The sequence below is a fragment of the Sceloporus occidentalis genome, unplaced genomic scaffold, assembly GCF_023333645.1.
Source record: "Sceloporus occidentalis isolate IW3139 unplaced genomic scaffold, rSceOcc1.0.p SCAF_5, whole genome shotgun sequence".
NCBI lineage: Eukaryota > Metazoa > Chordata > Lepidosauria > Squamata > Phrynosomatidae > Sceloporus > Sceloporus occidentalis.
Window position 1 is genome coordinate 27,624,326 of NW_028316985.1, and position 10,427 is coordinate 27,634,752.

Below are 10,427 nucleotides of genomic sequence, written 5' to 3' on the forward strand. Positions count from 1 at the left end.
ACTGATGGCAATGTATGAACATCCCAGCTATATACTCCAACTGCATATATAGTTGGCATCTCAACTATTGCCATAAGTCCCAAATAACTTGAAATATGGCAACCCTAAGGCAAGCCTTTGTTGTCGTGTGCTTTCAGGTTGTTTGGAACTTATGGAAACCATAAGGCAAACCTTTGTTGCCATGTGTCTTCAAGTCATTCGGAACTTATGGCAGCTCTAAGGCAAACTTATGTCGTCATGTGCCTTCATGTTGTTTGGCACTTATGACAAGCCTGAGGCAAACCTATCATGGAATGTTGTTAGCAAGAGTTGTGGGAAGTGGGGTAGTTGGCCCCTCATACACCAAAAGCAGCAGCTAGATTATGGTACCCAAGAGAAATCATGGAATCCATGAACCTATCTGGCATACTTCATCCTTGCCAATTGTCCCAATTTGACAGAAACCATCTCACTTAATCATCTGTCATCTCACTTTTGTTTCAGGTGCTTTAAAAATGTCTTAGTTTCTCCCTCCACTTCCCATTTTTTGCCTTTGTCCTAGCTTAATTCAATTGCTTCAAACTGAGCTCCAAGTGAAAAAGTAATTTGTGCAAAACTCAGTGGAGGGATAGGAGAGGGCACAGTCTTGCCCTTCTCAGACAAATGTAAGCTGCTGCACCATCTCCTATTTGTGTGTTCTTTTGCCACCTTCACCACACTCTGATGTTGCTTGCCCACATGTGTCTCAGTATTTATCTGTGAAATGTTGGAAGATATGATGCTTCATTGTGTTTTCTAATAGAGGGAATGGCTAGATAGTTTGTGGAATAAAACAGGAACCTGCCATTACTGCTTTCCAGAACTTGCTGCCTGAGGCAGTAATGTCACGCTGCTTGATGTGATAGAGCCAGCCTGATTTATGGTGTGCCCCATATTACTTAGGGTCATTGCTGCACCAGATCCTATCCAATCATGGAAGCTACCCAGGGTCAGCTCTGTTTAGTACTTCGATGAGAGACCACCAACAAATACCAGGTGCTGCAGACTATATGTCAAAACCACCTCTGAGTACTCCTTTCCTAAGAACACCCTGTGAAATTCATGGGGTTGCCATAAGTCAACAGGTGACTTGAATATACACATTCACACACATGTGGTATTCGACCAGTATCCAGAGCCATCTTATACATTTTCACTCAGAAAATAGTCCCACTGTGTTCAAGACAAGTGTGCCTAGACTTTCAGCCTCAATTGAATGCGCTATTGCAGTCATTAATATAGATTTGTTCAGTTTTTTTAATAGCAACTCACTGGAAGCAAGCGTGGGAAGTGGAGAGCCATAATGTGGAACGATCTTTCACTTTCACAGCTAAAAGCCCTCCTGTGGAGCCAAACTGCAGTCTGTTCTAGAAACAGAAAATGCCATTCCAATCGATTTGCAAATTCTGAGGCTGTTAAGCATATCTACTAACATCAAAGGATTAAACACAGCACCTTTAATGCGATATGTTACCTGGATCCTGCAAACACCTGCTACTCTGGCCTTTATATGCTTGTGTCTCTACACCATCATTACATTGTATACTCTGTATTGCAGTCTTAAAGCATTTGAGGCTTAAACTATATACTGCATGGCATTCTGTGCCACCTTTCTTTGAGGATGCAGTCAGCTGCAGACAAATAGTGAAGACCTGAAGAAGTTTGGGGAGGAGGGGTTAACAGTAACTCTCAGAATCACCCAGCTAGTTACAGGAATTTGTGGAGTTGTAGTCCATAAAGTAACTTCCCCAAGCTTTGAAAATGTAACTTTCCCAAGCTTTGCTTAGCCTGTCTTATGTCACCCTCTCCCCCAAGATGCTTTTTTCTTCATGAAGAAAAGGAGGGGGCCAAATTCAGTGGCTTAAGAGCAAAACTAGAAATTTGTCAACCAATATAAGATTTATTGCAAAAAATCAGAAAAGGGGGGGGGGCATTTGTGAGGTTGAAATAGCAAGCTGGTTGCTTAACCCTTCCCTACCCCTGATTTTCTTTTGCAATTCTTCCATTGGAGTACAGTTTTCCCACTTGCCAAGAAAACACATGCAGAAGAAAAGATATCAAACATATTTAAATATTTAAATAAACATATGCAACTCTGATTCTATGATTCTAATACAAAAAGCAAGATACCCAATCAGGAATCCTAGAGTCACAGATCTTCACAATTGTGGTACCAAATGTCTTCTTTGCTTAAAAGAAAATCTGGCTTGTGTTCTATTTTAAATTCTTTGGCAAAGAGTGTAAATTCAATTGTCCATTGTTCTTTTGTTGAACAAAGTGAATGGCTCAGGAACACTGTGAAAGTTCTTAAAACATACAGCTGTTTAGAACTGCCTGTTCACAGTGGGATCAACAGAGCTTAAGACAGCCAAAAGAAACAACAAAAGGAAAAAAACAGTTATGCATAACTGTTCCAGATCCGTTCTTCTGGAAGAGGGAATGCAGACCATGTAAAATTCCACATAAGGGTCCCTGTATCTTCTCCCCTGAAATTGTGATGTATTCCACCTTTTAGCCTTTTGTATAAATGTTGATGTTACGTTTTACTGTGATTGTTGTTGTACATTGTTGTTTTTAACTGGTTTTATTATTGTTGTGAACCACTATGATCTATGGAATAGCGGTATATAAATAAATTTTATTATTATTATTATTATTATTATTATTATTATTATTATCATCAGGACAATACCACTAGACCAACAAGAAGGTATTGCTGTGTATTCCCTGTTAAGGACCAGAAACAGTATAGCTGGAAACTGGCATTCTACATTTTCCCAGCAAGCAGATTCTCTGAGCCTGCATTGTTATATTGTCTCCTCTCCAGAAAAAAACAACAACAAAATATATCAAGAGGGTGGTATCTTCAAGCATAAAAAAACTTTAAGGTATACAGAAGTACCATCTTATTCTTTGCTTCAGGCAACACAGCATCTAGGCTAGTCCTGGAGAAGAGGTTTGCCTTCTCACAATCTCTCTCACAATCTTTTGGCATAGCTATAGGTCAGCCATGGCAAACCCATGATGATACATATGCCAGAGCCAGCATGTTGAGCTCTTTCTGTGGGCATGTTTGCCTCTCAGTGCCATACGACTACTTCAAGCCCCCCAACAAAAGAAAGGACTGCTCCATACTCCCACACAGCCTGGAAAAGGGTGGAGGGTCGACCCCCACCCCATGCCCCTTTCCAGGAGGGAAAGCTGCCTGGTTTTCACCTTCCCTTCAGTAACTTCACACCAAGAGTGTAATTCCAGCTATGTCTATTCAGAAGCAAATCCCTCTAAACACCCAGATATATATAACTTTAAAGCTTGGATCTTGTTTGAAAGCAGTGGAGCTAAGAAGTGCTCGATTAATTCTATAATTCTATAAACAGGATTGATGAAATCTAGTGTCTCTTGTTTTAATGTAAAATGGGCCAGCGTTTCAGCCCCTTCCTGGATCATTTACTCCACAAAACCTTTAAATACATTCTTATTTGTTTCATGCTTATCTGTTTAAAACATCTGTATTGTTAGCAATTTCCTAGGTGGTCTATGTGGCACATGGAAGATTATATATTTTTCAGTTTTCAAAAAGCACTAGAGCTTTCAGCTAATGACTTGACAGGTTATTTCAGAACAACATTCCAGCCTTTTCTCTCTCTGCTGCTTTCTGTCCCACCATGATTCTCTTATGGTTCTTCCCTGTATTCTCAGTCCCTATGGATCTGGTGCTTCAAATTTATTTAATGAGATGGGTCACATGTAAACATGTAAATGGTTGGAAGGTCTAAGTACACAACATATCTCCCTGATGTGGAAGGGTTTTGGAGAATTATGTGAGAAGTGCCTCATTTCCCCCAAAAGTGCTGCCTTATTTCTCAAGACCCTGTGTACTCAGTCCCTATGGATCTGCTGCTTCAAATTTAATCAATGAGATGACTCACATATAAACTGCCCACTAACCCAAGTTCTCTGTGCATTGTACAGTCACTTAAAAGCAAACATAAAAACAATGACTCAGGAACAGAGATAAAACCAGCAGAGGAGAATAAAATATATCACCATAAAACAAAATTAAAACCAGCAGCAGGATAGCAGTGCAAAGGCGTAAAAGCACTGAAATATTTTTTTCAAATGCCTTCCTGTCTCCTTTTTATGGATTCATTCCATTTCAGACTCAGTACTACATAAACAAATCTGCATGACTTTGGTACCACCTGCCCCTGGTCACAAAAAGAAGGTAGAGATAGAAACTTCTGTTCTAAAGCCAGCCACCTCCAAACTTGTGGCAGCTTTTATTTATTCTAGCTGTGACAGGCTAATAAATAGGCTATCAAATGATGAAACTGCCACTGTACATCATGTTGGGTGGAGCTGATGGGAGATGTAGTTGAAAACACATGGAAGGCTACAGCTTCCTCAGCCTTGCTGTAATACTACACCATATCCTCCAATAGTCCTGATTTGTCAGGGACAGTTCTGATTAATCATCTGGCATTCCACTTTTTCAGCTGCTTTTAAAATGTTCCAGTTTCTCTCTCCTCCTCCTCCTCCCCCCGTTTGTCCTCAAACTGCAAATATAGTTTCCACTCAACTCAGCAGGAGAAAATGAACAAAGGTGAGGTATTTTGCCCCTCACAGTAGACCTAGGCAAAAGCAAACTGCTGCAGCCTTTCCTAGTTGGTGTGTTCTTTCTCATTCATAACATTTGCCATCTTGACCACATTCTGAAGTTGCTTGGCCACACGTGTCCCAGTTTTTGTCTGTGTGTATTACATTTGATACAAATATCTGCCAGGACTCCAATAGTGGCTTGTGGTCTAGAAGGGAGCTATTACAGTGCCACAGCATGACACTTTAGCCACGGGGGCCATGGACCACCCTTGCCTGGTTCTTTACAGTCATACCAACTCAGCTGAAGAAAGCTGAAAACATTCCTGTTTTCTCTCCCCCTCTGTGACCAAACAACAGCTCACTATTACCAGAGAATTGTAGCACAGTCCTATATACAGTATATGTATTCAGAAGTAAGCCACACTGTGCTACCTCTAATAGCTGTTGTGGCTGCTTTCTCCAGGTATTATGGCTACTTTTTTGTTTCTGGTTACAAATTCTCTCATAGTGTATCACTGTTTCACATCATGTCTTTGACTGAGTATTTTTGTGAGAAAATGTGGTTTAAAACAACCTGGAATAATGCCAGTATTTTTGTCTAAAACCTTGAGGGTGTTATTAAATGCATCTGCAAAAAAAAAAAAAATCAACATATATTCCACATTAAGAATTCTTTGCAAGGCTTTGGCATATCTTCTTGATAATTTTATTGGTCGGGCCAAAGCCACACTCCATTCCTAAGCACTGGAGTGCAGCTTTGGTGCAGCTTCCGGATTCTTAGGATGCATGCATCATTTAAACAGCATACCTCCAAAGAGACCCGAAGCAGCTTTATTTTGGCAGTCTGTAACAGGCCTCAGTAAAAATACACACATTATTTTTCTCTGGGAAAAGTAAACTTGTTTTCCACTAGGGTGCACTACAATCCAACTTATGCTTCAGAAGAACTAGCAAAGCAAGTGGAGTTTTCTGTATTCCTTTCAAAAATTCAGATGTTGGTTTCTTTCTAAAATATAGTAGCCATATACATCCTCATGTTTGGTACAGGTCCAAGATGTCACAGGACTTTCTTTATACCACATTTACTGCATGCATGTTTGTTTTGTAATTCCTCATAACAAGGAACCTAAATGGGAATATCCTTTGGAAAATGTTCCTGCCTACAGAGGAGAAAGTCCAATTGATTTAAATGAAACTTACTCATAGGATAGTGTGCTAAAGTTGCAGTCATCATCCAGTAACTTAAAAATGTTGTCTCTATTCCTGCTGTTGAAATTCAAATAGCGAATTACATGGGTGGCATAGTGTTGTGGTGACGAACCTATGGCATGCATGCCAGAGATGGCACATGAAGCCATTTTTGAGGGCATGCAGAGGGCAAGGAAGAGGAGAGGCATCTGAAGGCCAATGAGGATGGAGGTGAAGAGGAACAGGCATGTGTCTCTTCCCTGCCATCCCAGGCTTTCAGCTGTCTCTGAGAAAGTCCCACTCCTGGAAGTCCCGCCCCCAGAAGTTGGAAGTCCTGCCCCAAGACATCCTGTCCCCCCAGAAGTCCCGCCCCATGGCACCGGGTGATACCCGGTGAGGGAACACCTTTGAGTTTGGTCACTCAGTCTCTAAAAGGTTTGCCATCACTGGCATAGTGGTTTGAGTGATGGACTATGGAGGTTATCAGATGGGGAAAAAACACCGGAAGTAAAAGGCATACTCCTGGCATGGTTGTCTGTGTGTTGGACTGTGACTCTGGAGACCAGGGTTCGATTCCCGACTCAGCCATGAAACCCACTGGATGACCTTGGGCAAGTCACACTCTCTCAGCCTCAGGGGAAGGTGAAAGCAAACCTCCTCTGAACAAATCATAGACAAGAAAACTCCATGATAGGTTTACCTTAAGATCACAATAAGTTGGAAATTACTTGAAGGCACACAGTAAGCAGAAGTGGTGGTGTTATTTGCACATATTGTAGAATAAATTTCTGGCATTCTAGACCTAGAGTCCATGTTTAAATCTAACATACTGGGGGACCTTCCAATAGTGGATCAGGGCTCATCAGCTGAAGAGAAATGGAATAAAGTTTATAAAAATGGAAAAATACATACATGAGTCAGTTTCAATGAAATGAACAGCATAAATTTACAGAAGCATCCCTACTGATAGGCAGAATGAGGTGGCTTCCTCAAGGCAACATATGCTAGAGGATGGAGTAGGAAGGTGTTGGAGGACAGAACATTATGTGCTCTATATGACCTGGTTTGGGGGATAATAGAAGTTGATGTCCTTTTGCAGCTGCTGAAGTGACATTCAACCCCTTCTCTAGTAACTTTCTTGAACAGAAATGAGAGGAAGTGCTATCTTGTACTTTGCCTCTGGTAGCAGAGTTCATGGGCTGGCCTTGATCAAAGATTGTAACATCTAGCTTGTGTTGCCCCAGTTCGTATGAACAGCTAAAAGAGAGTAAGAGATGTCTGTATACACATCAGGTTTACAAAAATTAAGTGAAGACAAATAATAGGAAGCAATATATACCAGAAGCCAGCAATGTACATTCATGTGATGCAACAAGGGTCCAAAACACACTGCAGAAATAATCCCGTCTGAGACTGCTTTAACAACCCTGACTCAATGCTAGGGAATTCTGGGAACTCTAGTTTTGTGAGACATTTAGCCTTCTGGTGCCACAACAAACTACAATTCCCTAGCATTGAGCCAGGACAATTAAAGAGGTCTCAGATTGGATTATTTCTCCAGTGTGTTTTGAACCAAGGCTATCTAAACTTTCTGAACTTTTTAAACATACATAAAATGATCTATGCATTAATGTTCAGCATACAATTTTTAAAAATACACATTTCAGTGGCACCTTTTATTAGGCTGACCAAAAGGCACAAAATACGTCACACTAGCATTAGAAGCCTAAGGGATTCTTAATCAGGCAAAAAAAAAAAAAAATTTTTTTTTTAATGATGCAGATAAGAAAAGTGATTGTCAGTGTCCCAGTTCTTCATCATGCTTAAGGTGTTTACTTAAAAGTGATCTTGAGGAAGTGTCAAAACAGATGCGGGCCACACACCGCCATGTCACAAGAGGACAAGGAAAACAAAGGCAGGAAAAGAAATGCAACAAAATTCCACTTTCCATTGGCAGCAACAAAGTATCTCCTTCTCAGAAATGGGGATTTCTCCGTCCTGTTCAAGGCTACAAGCCACTGAGAAAACTGAGACAGGAGAAACTTCTAATGCTCTTTTTAACAAGTGAGCTACTGTTTATTCTGACAGCGTGATTGATTGATTGATTGATTGATTTGGGCTTACATCCCACCTTTCTCCCAAAATGGGATTCAAGTTGGCTTACAATAATAATTTAAAAAGAATAAAACTAACACATTAATTACAAAAGTTTTTTTAAATTAAGAATACCAGTATTAAAACATAACAGTTAAAAACATAACATAGTTAAAACCATTTCAAAAATCATTAAAAACATTAAAGCACACCAACTGCACACATGCGCACACAACACGAGCAAAATTCACATTTCAAAAACCTATCCAAGAATGTCTTCACCTACCAGTGAAAAGAGAGCAGGGAGCTATATGACATTATATGACATTGTATAATCCCCACAACAGCTGATACTTGGTGGAAGGTGGCAAAACTAATTCCAGGTTTTGTTAAGCTTTTTTTAAAAGGCATCAAATGCTATTTACTACTAGTCATATCAGTACGTACAACTGTATGAAACTGAACTAAATGGAACATCAAAAGGCAAATAATCTAATCAGAATAAAATAAATTCTTAACAGTATGCCAGCACATCAAATGATAACTAAGGATTAGCACATATGTTACACAGCTCAACACTCAGTTACTGTACTTATATTTTCCACTTCACTCCCGTATCAGATCTCCTTGCTCTAAAATTTTGAATGGAAACAGAAAGATTGCCTAGCGTACAGAAATAGCTAATGAACTTAAATCTTTGAATGGAGTCTTGTACTGGTAGTAAAATCCCATTTCATCCATGCACTAGTGAAAATAGTTATTGCAATTCATTGTTTTTTAAAAAATAATAATCCACGAAATGGGCATCATATGTCCATTTTTCACCCAACTGCTGCCCTTGTATTTCAAGGGACAAAAGCTCATTGACCAGCTGTGAGAGAAAGCAATTGAGAGTTTGAAACCTGGATAAGTGATTTGCATGTGTCTTGTTCTGTTGCTAATGGCAGGCCTCAGGGTGGGAGGGTATGCAAAAGAGGATTAGTGTCTGCTTGATTACTCCTGCCTTCCCAGGGTCACACAGTATATATTTACCCAGCTCCTTTCCAAGCAAGCATTCTCTGAAGATGCCAGCCACAGATGCTGGTGAAACATCAGGAATAAACTCTTCTAGAACATGGCCACAGAGCCTGAAAAAGCCACAAAAAAACTAAAGCTCATGCACTTTTTAAAAAATGTGTGGAATGGATAATATTAGGAAGTGAAACTAAAATGTCCTCTTCTGCACAAGTGTCGCAGATGTCAGAGCTCTATTATTTGCATCTGCACACTTGAACCCAAACCAGTTCTTTGGTGCGCATGAACGCTTGAACATTGCAAAACAGTATAGCTAATCATCATCATCATCATCATCATCATCATCATCATCCAGATATACAGAGTAAACTGTTGTAGACTCAAGTAGGCAATCATTTTCAAGAAAAAGGCCTGTCACTTTCTCATTAATAGCACAGACTCCATCGACACGTAAAATACATATTATTCCAATATACATCACTTTTACAATTGTTCAAACTTTTATTAATAGGTTTGAGCTTTTGTCCAATTGTCAACCACTGCTAGTTATCTTTGAAATGCAGAGCAACCTTTAAAGTGAGAATAGACACTCCTCATATGCCACACATCTCTGGCTCACTCATAAAGCACTGGAAATCTCTGCAGCAATTACAGAAAAACCAATGCCTTTTGCTTTCAAGGATAACAGTTCCCACTGTGCTGTATTAGAAGGCGGTTCCTGCATGCAAAGCAGTATTGATGTCAGGAGTGAGAACACCAAGGACGATCCAGAGCAGTTTCTGGGGTATTGCATGCTGGGGTTTTGTTTGCAGGCTGCATTTTAAAATGCACTTAAGATAATTCTGAAATGTAGGCTTAGAGGCTAGCAAACACGTTTCTGTCGCAACAGGAAGGGAGACATTGGCCTCATCTGCACTGCAGAAATAATGCAGTTTGAGACTACTTTAACTGCCATGCCTCAATGCTATGGAATCCTGGGATTTATGGTGTGAGTGGCAGGCTGGCAGCAGAGCTCTTTGACAGAGAAGGCTAAATATCTCAGAAAACTACAAATCCCAGAATTCCATAGCATTGCGACATGGCGGTTAAAGCAGCATCAAACTGCATTATTTCTTCAGTGCGAATGAGGCCTAACTGCTGAAGGAAGACTATCCTGCTGACTTTCTTCGCATCTGTTCCCATGAGAGGGACAGGACCTGGACTGTAAGGTTGTGGTGGTGTAGTGACATGAGCTTTGAACTAGGACTCTGGAGACCAGGGTTCAAATCCTGGCGCAGCCATGGAAGCCCACTGGGTGACCTTGGGCAAGTCACATTCTCTCAGCCTCGGAGGGTGGCAATGGCAAACATGATCTGAGAAAACCTTGCCAAGGAAACCCCATGATAAGGTCACCTTAGGGTTGCCAAAAGTCAGAAACAAGGTTGTCATATGCTCCATCCACACTTCAGAAGTACTGTAATCCAGTTTGAGACCACCTTAACTGCCTTGGCTCAACGCTGTGGAATTCTGGGAAC